We start from the raw sequence: 12,920 nt of genomic DNA, 5'->3' as shown, positions 1-12,920 counted from the left end.
AAAAACGATAAACAATTTTTTATAATAAACCTTCTACTACTTTTTGCTAAATTTCATATCCATAAGTGTAAATTTATTAATAAGACCCCTTGTTTTTCTTTTTTTATTAAAGATATGGAACTTTACTTCAATTCTATAACTGACTCCAATAATGGAAAGGCTATAAGGACAATCTCAATATGTGAGTCTTTGCATATCTTCATTTAATCACCCCTGGCTGTCTCAGTTTTTGTTTGACTGTTATTATGTTCTTTGTACTGTTATATATTAAGTTGTATTCTGCATTTACCCAAATAAAGCATTTAAAAAAAATCTATATGTAACAATGAAGCACAGAATAGCTATAGCCCTGCCATTTAAAATTATGAGAAACTCTGCTCTGTCACTGTTTACCTTTTTAAAATGATTCACTACAAAGGCCACAAGTGGATCTGAACTGTTTTTGTATTTAAATAAAGAAAAGTACATTTTTATTGATCACAATACATGTCAGTGAGAGAGAAAAGGTTAAGAGACAAAATGGGGTCAAGCCAAATAACAGGCAGCACTGCAACATTAAAAAAAAAAAAGCAATATGGACACATTATCCTAATGTATTGACTACACAAAACAAAGTGGATTGTGCAGCGTTTTGGTTTTAAAAAATAATTGAGACAAAAATTGCAGACCTCACTTTGTGAAAAATAAGAAGTCGTCTGCAATAATTTACATCCATAAAGAGATGTTGATGCGTGGAGCTCAAGCTGAAGGTGGAAATACTGAATGATTACACAAAACAGCAACACTGCATCGGCCTTACGAAGCAAAAGGAATATTTCCAAACCAATTATGGCTCAGGATAACACAGAGTAAAGTCATTTGTTTAAACTAGCAGTACTGTATTGACTTTGAAACTATAAAAAAAGAGAGAAAGAAAACTGAAGGAAATAAACAACCCATTAAGCAGTTGTTAATCAATGTTTGCTTCAGCAGATTAAAACTCTTTCCAGTGATGTGAGTTTGTGCCTTATTGGAAATAAGTAAAACAAGGTGTTTGTAAAACATTCATCCATGAAATACATTGAATAAATTATACTTTTTTGGGGCTACTTCCCTGGTAAGCTCTTTGGACAGTCCGGTCTTGGTTGTACTTCTACATCTGAATAATTTCCAAAGTTAACTCAACACAAGACGGCTGCCAGAGCCAACTGACATTAGGGGGACCGAAAAATGTCTAGAACTGGGCCAATTTTACAGATATTGAGTTAATCTTTGGTGTAGTAGTAGCTGAACATCATTCCCAACACATACACACACAAACTGCTGCTCGTTGTGCGAAGTCTTTGCTTAAAACTTTGACGTCAGCCCTGTCTGTGTGTCACCAAATGACCTCATGAGCCTCTGGACGGCTTTTAGAGAAACTCCCAGAAAGTAAATACGGATGTACATTTACAACTGGTTCAAGATGGCCGCCACACCCAGCTGACATTAGGGGACTGAAACTCAACCAGTATTACAGATATTGAGCTAAACCTTGGTGCGGTAGTAGCTCAGAGTCACGTTCTCCAAGAGCTCTGAGAGGAAATATAGGACTTTAACTTGGAATGGCAGTCACTTCGGCGTCATACTGTCATGATGAGGTTGTAGGCAGAATTTTAGACTCGTGACTCGAGGAGTGTGAGTTCTGAACCCAATGTGCCTGATTTAATTTACTGCTCAATGCTGAACATTTACTGTATGTCTATGGCCTATATATCTGTTATTGTAGAATTTCATTTTGAAAGAACGAGCTGCCTGATTTTCAGACAAAGTATACAGTGTATATAAAAGCAACTAATGTTTGTGTTTTAGGACCCCGGATGTAAACATTTAGCCAAAACCTAACCTCCCTTTAGACGCTGAAAGTAAAACGAAAATTGAGATAATGCTCTTACAGCAGCTCAGGTTTAATATTTAGTAATACAGTTTTATTGTTAGCAAACAGTATCGGTTCACATAATGTTCGCATTGACTATTTTTTAGGGTTCGTGAATCCTCATATATCATTTCACGTGTCTTTGTTTGTAGCTAATGAACTCTAGATCATCTCACGTGAGGAATTTCCTTTCTTATTTAATGTCTTTTTCTCTGACACTTCGCCTAATGACTGTGCTGTTTGCTGCACGTCCTCACAGCTGCATCTGCTGTGCAGAGTTGTCTTTACCTTTTAAGTTACAGAAACCTGCCGTACGGGACTCTCGTCACATGACGTCTGGCTAATTATATGGGTGTTTATTCGCTGCAGTTAAGCAGGCATTGCTGTTTGTCAGGTTTTCTTGTTTTGTACGCCGGTAAAACAATACTTTAGCTGTCTCTGTTCACGGCCTAAGCCCCTTTAAACTCGAACAGCACCTGCCTCCTTTCGAGCGGAGTGGTAGAAGGGTTTAATTGGAATTCAGTCCAGCGACAACCTACCCTGCAGGAGTCGTGGGTATTAATTAGCTCTGGCTTCAAATGGCGTTGATTGGAACACAACACGCAAAGAGCATATGCTAATTTTCACCGACGCTGCCGCACGCAGGGCTGCAAGAGGGAGGGTATCACTTTTTTTTTTTCTTTTTAATTTTTGAAACACATGATTAAACAACATAACGTCTCACATGGAGATTCTGACACTGACTGCAACATCTCACAGACAAAAGGAGATGTTGCAGTCAGTTTTCAGCACTTCCTCAGGCCTGCTGCTACAGTAGCCAGCATCCACGCTCCAGTACGTTTTACTAAAACATTATCAGCCAGCTTGTTTAACTTAAAATTGCAGTTTTCTGAACCTAATCCAATCCAGGCTAATGAGTTCACCATAAAGGTCTTATTTTTCGACGCTGGGAGGTAGTAGTAGTTGTTTCTTGTAACTCTGCATTTGTTGAAGCCCTCAGTGCGCTTAGCGTAAACATGCTACTACTGGCAAGAAAAAACAGTAAAATGCCTTATTTTAGTGGTTTTGCTGCATTAAATAAAACACTTTTTATCTAGGTATAGTATTATTCACCTTTATGGTAGCTAAAAAAAACCTATTCATGCTAAGTTACAAGTAGGGCTTGTAACTTAATTAATACCTTAGTTCTCACATACATACATTTGAGCTCACTTTTTTTTTTAAAATGCAAATTTATGTGCATGTGTGTTTTCTGCCCTTTATGCTGCACGAATCACAATCATTCAATAATCCCAGCTGCTACAATAGTCACATGTACTGACAGAATCAAAACCATTTCATTAATGGGTCCTGATATAAAATATGAATTCGGTCACACAACGTGATCACTTGTCTCTTTCCCTCTCTCGTTTGGTCTTTTTTCACACCAAGCTGCCACATAATCAGTTCAGTGACACGGCGGCATGGGATGCAAACCTGGAGGCACACGCTGGGCAAAGTGTGCTAAAGTGTAGTAAAGTGTGGTAAAGTATAAAGTGTACTCTGGATTAACCCAGCTGAAGAGGCAGCTATAACAAAGGGAAAATGAGAACCAATGTTGGAAAGCCATGGTGGCCACAGCAACAGTATAATTATGTTTTTTTGCAGGGAAAAAAGAGCTCTTTTCCGTCATGGAAAAGTGGAATATGTTTTCATGATGGTGCAAAAAGTATCCATTAGCTGTATTTTTTAGCGTCGTCTACACTTTAGACATTACTTTTTGTAGTTTTTAAAAAAAAGAGAATCGCTGAAGAGAAATGGGATTTAAATAAGAAACTTGTATTCACATTCGCAAGGCAAGCAAGAACATGTCACTTTATACTTATTTGTATAAAACATAGCCACAAAATGCATATAATAATAATAATAATAATAATAATAATAATAATAATAATAATAATAAAAGAAATGCTATATAGCCTATTAAAAACTATCAAAATTTACTTTTCAAATCAAAAAACAAATCTAGGTGTGAAGTGTGAATAAGTATTATGTGCTCTCAAAAAATGCTTGAATTAGTTGAAATAGTACTGAGAGCCTTCTTATTCACAAGCAAGTTTCCAAAACTGTGTTTGGACAATAAAACAAAGCTGCTCAGAAATGTAAATCAGCTCCAGTGCAGATCACACAGAATGAACCCCAACAGCAAAATGAACAAAACAAACTCTCAAAGTAAGTTTTATTTCTCAGTGTCACAAATTGTTCTTAAAGGACTTTACAATCCATATGGCACACCACCATTTATTCCTGCACACTCAGTTAATAAACAATTTGGCATTAATTGGGTAATTTCTCAAATCTTCCCAAAGCAGTGAACTGCTGTGAGATGAATCCTTACGCAGGCCAGAAGTAATTAACATGTACAGACCGAAACAACAGCATGAAAAATGACAGCAGATGTAACATTAATTACCCAACAGTTTACCAGCCAGGTGTTTATTTACCAAAGGATTTTAGGAGTTGGCCCGTGGAAAAGACAGATGAACACGCCGCGTTCTGTTGGCATGTTAATTAAAACTAAAAATTTAACACTTACACAGAAATAAACCCCTGATATATGCAAGGATCTGAGAAAGGTGTTGGCTGGAGTGCAAAGTACTGCTAATTTAAAAAATATGTTCAGAGTTTGTGCATTTAGATAATGATGATCACGTAGATGAGTGTGTTCAGTGGGAGATGTTAAATGTTTTTAACCACTAATGTCTACCAGCCATGTTGGGATGTATCTGTGCGTGTATCAGTGTGCATATTAGCTTTTGTATACTTTTGAAACTTTCAAATCCTATATCAAATTTGTCACGTGTGCTTTCACTTTGAGAACATGACGTTAAAACATGTAAACTATATGGATTCAGCTTATATTTGTTTGATGATAACTATAACTGCTTTGTGATTTCCTAAAGTTGCATGGGTTTGAATCATATTTTCACAGGAAAAAATAAAAAAATAAAACCCAAACACTATATACATTATATTGCCAACAGTATACACTCGCCTATCCAAATAATTAAATTCATGTATTCCAGTCACTTCCATGGCCACAGGTGTATAAAATTAAGAGGGAGGCCATGTAAAATCACAGTGGGCTCAGTGGATGCTGAGGCTCATAGAGCACAGAGGTCACCAACGTGCTGCAGACCTCCAATCTTCATGTGGCCCTCAGATTAGCTCAAGAACAGTGCGTAGAGCTTCATGAAATGGGTTTCCATGGCTGAGTAGCTGAATCCAAGCCTTACATCACCAAGTGCAAAGCGTCAGATGCAGTGGTGTAAAACACGCCCCCACTGGACTGTAGAGCAGTGGAGACGTGTCCTCTGGAGGGACAAATCACACTTCTCTGTCTGTCAGTTGCCAGGAGAACCGTTCTTGTCTGACTGCATTTTTCCAAGTGTAAAGTTTGGTGGAGGGGGGATCATGGTGTAGGTTTGTTTTTCAGGAACTGTTCTTGGCCACTTCATTCCAGTGAAAGGAACTCTCAATGCTTCAGCGTACCAAGACGTTTTTGGACAATTTCATGCTCCCAACTTTGTGAGAACAGTTTGGGGATGACCTCTTCCTGTTCCAACATGACTGCACCAGGGCACAAAGCAAGGTCCATAAAGACATGGAGGAGGGAGTTTGGTGTGGAAGAACTTGAGTCCTGACCTCAACCTGACAGGACACCTTTGGGATGAATCAGAGCAGAGACTGTGAGACAGGCCTTCTGTCCAACATCAGTGTCTGACCTCATAGATGAGCTTCTGGAAAAATGGTCAAAAATTCCCATAAACACTCCTAAACCTGTGGAAAGTCTTCTCAAAAGAGTTGAAGCTGTTTTATCTGCAAAGCGTGGTCCAACATCATATTAAACCCTATAGATTAAGAATGGGACGTCACTCAACTGTGTGAAGGGAGATGAGTGAATAGTTTTGGCAATACGGTATAATTTATAAATTATTTGAACTAAACAATGGTTTGCAGATGTGTTCATCACAAATTTCAACTAACATGCATGTTTACTAATATGCTTACTTGTACACACTTATTATCTTACAGCTACCCTTTTCTGAAACAAATGAAAGAGCATTTGGAGACTGCGTGTACCACATCATATTCATATGTTTGTGCTGTCATTTATGACTCCTTTTGTTTTGTTTCTTCTTGATTCCCCCTTGCCTGATTGGCACGTCTGTCACCAACGCACAGACTTCTTAAATCATCTGTGAAAAAATGTCTCTTGAAGCAGATGCTTCAGACATGGTGAGAACAGAACAAGGAGGAGTTTTGTTTTTAAACTTTCTGAGACAGATGTTCCTGAACATCTGAAAAATGTGGGACATCATTCTCTAATTCTAACTGCGATTTATGTTTTAGCAGTAAAGGTCACTGGAAACTAGAAATACAGTATATGCGTGCGTCTGAGTGTGTGTGTTTGCATTAGCTGCGAAAGACAGCATGCATAAATAAAGAGCTTATGTTTCTTTAGCATATCAGTCTCAAACACTGAAAATACTGTCAAGTATTAAAATTGAAATTAAGTCATTTGTAAAAATGAAGGTTTTCTTGGTGGTGTTGCCTCTCAGCAAGATGGCTGTCGGTTCAACCTAAAGGCCTTGAGAAGTCACAAAGTCGGCTCTCATTCACGTGACGAAAATTCTGTCATTTTGTTCTCGTAGCAGCTTCATCCGCCCCTTCGTGACACATGGCCTAAACACTTTTTCTCACAGGGGTTCGCGCCAAGTGTCGTGTGATTGGTCTGAAGTTGTTTACGGTGAGCTTTAATGGAGCCATTTTGTCTTCCATTGCTCCGCTGAGAAGCAGCTGGAGGCTGTTAGAAAATCCATCCGCCTTTAAAACTGTTCCAGCAAAACTCGGAAACCTATGAACTTAAAGAAAGACTGTGGAGACACAGGTGGATGTTTGTGGCTGTGGTGGCCGGGAGGAAGTACGCCTCAGCCGGGCACGTTCCCTTCCTTCGCACTTTACTGTGCACCGTCAAATCTGCAAATGCCAAACGGCGTGTCCTGTAAACACGTCTGGTCATGGTCAGGGAAGCAAAAATCTGTCCAAGGACAGGAGAGTTGAGAAAACGGTTGGAAAAATGCTGTTGGAGGAGGGAGGAGCTTCCTTGGAGTGAGGTGAGAGGTGTGTGAAACAAAAGTCTCGTGACCATGTGACCGTGAACCGACTTCTTGACTTCTCATGGAGTATGCCACGTCCTTGTTCTCTATGTGTGGGTTTTCACTGTCTGTACTTTGGTTTCCTCCTCAGTAACATTCATATCAGGTTAGTTAGCGACTGTAAATTGTCACTAGGTGTGATGGTTGATCGTCTCTCTGCCCCTTCGGCCCTGTGACGGACCGGTAGCCTGACCTCTGGACACCAGCTTCGAGCCACCCTGAACCTGACCCTGAAGATCGAGTGGGTCCAGAAAGTAGAAAATTGTCAGATTTTAGTTGTTTTTTTTTTCTTGTTCTTCTGTATTTGGTTTTTCATGTGATCCTTGTGTTAAGTTTGTTCCTTGTGTTTTCATCTTGATATTTATTATCCTGTAGCTTTGCTCCTTGTGCTCCCTGCCTTTTAAATTATGGTATTGTCTTGTTCCCTGTGTTTCTCTGTGCCAATATTCACCTACCCTCGGCTCAGTAGTGTTCCAGTCAGCCTGCACCTGTGCCTGGTTGCTAATCACTCACCTGTTTCCACTTCCTCTTCAGCCCAGCCTTCATATTCAGTTCCTTTTCATTGTATTCCTGCTGGTTCATTGCCGCTCTGATGTTTCTTTCTTTCCACAGTCAAGCCTGCTCCTCGTGTTCTTTGTGATCTGTTGTTTAAGTAAGCTCCTTGTTTGCTTTCACGTCTGCCTTTTTTTTCTTAAAATAAAATTATTTCAGTTCAGTCTGCTTTGTCTGCCTGCATCCTGGCTCCAACAATCTGCAAATGTGACAGAAAGCTATCCTCCTGCATTTTGAATCTTTTCTTCTTCTAAAACACTGCCATTCCATAAAAATACTGTAATCTGATGTTATTACTTGCAGTCTTTGCAGGTGCTTTACAAACCTGAGATATAACATTTGAACTGAAAGTGAAATTGTTTGTTTAGAAGTCAATGTGATGATTGACATACGTTAAAGAGCTCTTATTCTGCTTAGATTTAATTCAAGGCTTTACTTCACAAAAGCTTGCTTTTAGCTCTTGTCTTTAAGGTTTCCTCTTGAAAATGTGTTTTGATTGGGGAGCTAATTAGTAAAGACGATGCAAGAGACCTTTATTTCAGGCCAACAGCTTCTCAAAACAAACCTTTCAAAACCGTATAGTGTTAGATCTCACAGTGAAGGATGGAGAGCTGCCTTTTGAAAGGAAATCTAAAAAAAATACCATAATTACAGAGTTGTGCTTTTACAGGACGCACAATAGTGTAAGACAAACAATGTGTACAGCAGACATTTTCATTAAGCCTGTTTTGCTTCATTTATTGCAGTTACTTCATATCTAATTGGTAAAACAAAAAAACAACAACAAAGTAGATCAAATGAAAGTAAAGTACAGTTGCTTTAGATTGTTGGTCAGATTCTTATTAAACCCAAAAAAACTAGATGATATTTTAACACGTGTATGGGACAGTAGCAGTACTACAATAAAACATACAGGTTTTTATGACTTTATAAACACTTTACAAAGCATTAATAAAACACTGTTCACTCACTGAAGCAGGCTCACCTTTGTCGTTCTTTTATTCATTCAGGTTAAAGTCATTTTTGCAAGCTGCTTAGCTTATTTTTTTTCTAACTAAATAATTTTATTTGCCAAAACCAACTTTGTTTTACCAAATGCTCATAGTGCTCGCATGCAGGTAACTCACTGACAGTATTCAGCATGAAACAAGAAGTCAGTAATCTCTGTTTTATCTACTGCTGATTATTTTTGAGTTTTACAGAATAAAAAGTGTTTACAGAAGAAATGATCACTGCATTATTGACTATTTATTAGTAATTCATAAGTGTGCCCTTACTGTGAAGTGGTAGTACAATAAGGAAAACAAATTAAGTTTGAGAAATAAAAAAGTGTGGTTTTTTTTTAGGTTGTTTTCCCCCGACACATGTGTGGTGGCCCTGAAGTACAAACCACGTCAACAAATCACTAAACACAACAACAAATTTAAAACCACAATGACATCCTGATTGGATGACGGCAAAGTTTGGCTTTTGAACCTGAAAGCATGACCAGCATCACCTCGTATGTATGTCCCGACTCAAAATATCTTTGGACAGCGGCAGCTTCGTTTGGGTCACTGGTAACATTCATGTTTTTAAAAAATGTGCTAAAGTCAGAATAACTTTCGGTTTAAAAGCCAAAAGTCACAACGTCTCATGTTTCCCCCTGGTACCCACCTCTTCCAGTAGGTCAATGTGACTGTGTCAGTCTGTAATTCAGCTTCAGAGTTTGTGTAGAAGCAAACAAAAGCTGATGTGTTGGAGCGTGAACTACCACTGCAGAGTCCAGACCAGGTCCAGACCAGGTCTTAGACTAGATCACAAACCCTGGGTTGGAAACATCTACCCCTTGTTAGACTTCGCAGCTAATTTTTCGGAGCCACACGGATACGTTTGAGGCTTGGTGCAAGGAGGAAGATTTACAACTGCTCTCCAAGACCCCTCAACGTTCTCTTAACATATCAGCTCCAGTCCATCATGTGATTAATCCCCCCGGATCATCGCCTTGCTTTTCAGCTACTCAGCAGATTTTAGGTGGCTGAGAGGAGCCCGAGTGTTGTATCTGCAGCCCACGGCTTCATCGAGCTTTCACACTTTCCCACCCACTGACGCAGAAATCAGTTTAAACGTGAAAGTGCTTCACCCTGTTTCTGCTACGAGAAGCTTCCTGAAGAACGGCTCTTTGGGCTACAAATGCAGCTGAACCACCAGCTTAAGATAAGGTGTGCTATTTTGTAAATCTTCACTTTTTCATATTATGGAACCCGTCAATCATGTCACGATAGAAGCAAATAATTTCTTAAGCACTTTGACATCATTGGTATTTGGCAACTGCAACTTTTCCAGACAGTCAAGAGCAAATAAGCTCTTTTTTTTTTACACGTTTTAAAATGGAGACTAATGTCATCTTATGTTATCTTATGAGAACTGAGAGAGTTTTGGTCAAACTTTGAAAACATCATCTGCAATCTCATGCAGAACTGTGAAATGTTTCACTCAGAGTACGTGTTGAGAATGACTCTCAGACACAGTAACATTTCAGCTCAATATCTGTCATATTGACTGAATGGTGACTAATATCGTGGCCATCTTGAATTGGTTGACTCCAAAAGGTAATCAGTTGTAGGGGAACATCTGATGAAAACCTTCTGAGAGTTTCATTAAAACCCGTCCTGTGGATTCTCATGCCAGGGTGGGTGTATAGAGCGCAGTGAGGGTGCTGGAGAGAGTCCCGAGGGAATTTCAGGAGAAAAAAAACAAACTCCTTTCCTAAGTACTGAGAGCGTGGCAGCATTACGACTGACTTTGCACCGGATGTTTTCCAAATTTGCCACGATGCAGCCGCGTGGCGCCAACATCCTGGGTGAACTGGAACAGCATGAACTACTGTAAAAGCCCACAAACCATGACAGTTGTATAACTTGAAGGACACACCAATCATTAAACGTAAATCAGTCCCACGCATTAAACCTTTACAATAACTCCTGTTAGAGACACTACAGCCAAACCACCCCACGCTGACACATCCAAGCATCTTGCCCTTGTTTCTTCCTATACAAAGTTTTTAGAATATGACAATGTGCTTATTAGACAAACTAGTTTGAACTAATATTAATTGGTGTTGCTAAGTTTAATAAATGTCATTGTACTATTTGAAGAAATAAAAGTGTTCTGACTTTGGTTGTGAAAGGTCAGTGATCAAATTCAAACCTTCACTGTCTGATGTGTTTCAACTCCTGATGGTTCAGTTATACCCTATATATTGTGTAAACTCAGTGGCGGCTGGTGGTGATATTTGTAGGGTGGGCTAACAGATATATATATAATAAAACGCTGCAGTTTGGATTCCAACAACAGAAGCATCCAATTTGAAATAAAGAAAACCTGCTATAAATTGACATTATGTCCTTTTTCAGCATAAAGACAACCTTTAAACAAGCCACCACCAAAAACCAAGCTTACACAGAGCCTCTGTTGGTTGTTTCCCTGCATTAAGAGTTTCAACTACAATTATTTTAGATGATTTTTTTCCCCCAGTCAAACAGCTTTACATAACACTGCACCACACTCCTTCACGCAATTACTTATCACACTGATAAAATGAAATCAAACAAGATGTGCAATATTGTAAAGTGTCGTTTTTCCTTTTTTGAATATCCTTTGGTCTATCCACCCCCAACCTCTTCACTTCTGCTTTTTACCCCCAAAGACATTAAGAAAAATGGGTGAGAAATTGAATAAAATAATAAATAAATAAAATAATCTACCTTGTTTATGTTTATCTTGCTTGCCATCATACTTACTCAGTCAGCGCCTAACCACACCCACGTACACTCGCACTCGTTGCACGTTATCATCCGTCCACCCTCATTGGCTGAAGCCTGAGGCCCTGGGCTGAACTACATTAGCCCAAATAAGCAGCAAACCGAGGGGGCGGGACAAGACAATGTGAAATTACATTAAATGATCGGGGCTGAGAAAAGTTAGTCCTTTGGAAAGACTGGAGTTTGGCACCGGTTTTGTTGTACATTTCACAAAATATGATACCATATTTTTAATTTGTGTTTATCAGGTATTTTAACATTTTTACTGTAAACACCAGGGAGGGCTTAGCCCTACTGGCCCACTTATACCAGCCGTCCCTGTGTAAAGTGTTGATTAATAAGGTCAGTGTGTGTGCACTAATGCGTCACATCACTGATTTGTTAGGAAGCCGTTTATAACAAAAAGAAATGTTTCGTATCTGAGATCTTCTGAGCCATGTTCAGTGTTACATTCAGCCCCATCTCTTAAGCTATTGGCATCACACACAGGTCTTAAGTTATGGATATATGTGATACACATGCTTTAATTTGATGATAAAGAAAAAAAGAGTTGGTTTGAGGCTGTTATTTCAAGCGAGGTATGTGGGAATTAGCCCACGTGAGCTGATGTCTTGCTCTGAACCTCAAAGGAAACAGCTAAAGGAAGATTACATTTGAAGCCTATATGCAGCAGATCTGCTTGTTCCCTTACTTTTGCAACTTAACTGTGCATGAAGGCAAAGACACATCTTGACTAGCCTGCGCTGTGAGCAACGAGAATACATTCACAGAAGCAGATCCCTGTCATAAATCACACGGGAGCCAAAACGAAAATTACAGCAAAGAAAGATGCAAACGGCACAGGATTAATGAAGACCTTTTCTTATTCAGTGACATGTCGTTGGATTAAAAACAAAACCCCCACAACGAGACAAGCAGCTGCAACAACCCGGACTGAGTGTCAGTTTAATAAATGGCACTATCAAATTCACCTTTTGGGATTATTACTTTTCTCTTTCAGAGGAAATAGTTCAAGTCAACATCCTAAATTGCTTTTAAAATAGCTTTATTATAATATATTATTATATTTACAGGTCCAGCATAGTTTTGAGCACTGAAACAAACAAAAGACATTAAAGGATTTATATCCCCTGCTGCCTTTAATGCCATGGTTTTACTAAACTCCTCTTATATTGAGAAATAACAGAGTTATCGCCGATTGGGCGAAATCTGTAACATATTGTGTCGTGCTTGACGGCTGTGTTGAGGATGACTTTCAGCTACTACCACACCAAACTGTAGCTCGATATCTGTACAACTGGCCGAGTTTTAGCCATTTTTCAGTCGGCTAAGGTGGATTAGCTGCAGCGGCCATCTTGAGTTAGTTTGACTTCGAAAGATAATCATTTGCAGACGTACATCAAATTATTATCTTCTGACAGCTTCATTAAAATAGTGCTTCATAAAATATTTTGCTAACAATCAGGCAAATTA

This window comes from Kryptolebias marmoratus, linkage group LG2 (genome assembly GCF_001649575.2).
Source record: "Kryptolebias marmoratus isolate JLee-2015 linkage group LG2, ASM164957v2, whole genome shotgun sequence".
NCBI lineage: Eukaryota > Metazoa > Chordata > Actinopteri > Cyprinodontiformes > Rivulidae > Kryptolebias > Kryptolebias marmoratus.
This window is presented reverse-complemented; position numbering follows the sequence as displayed.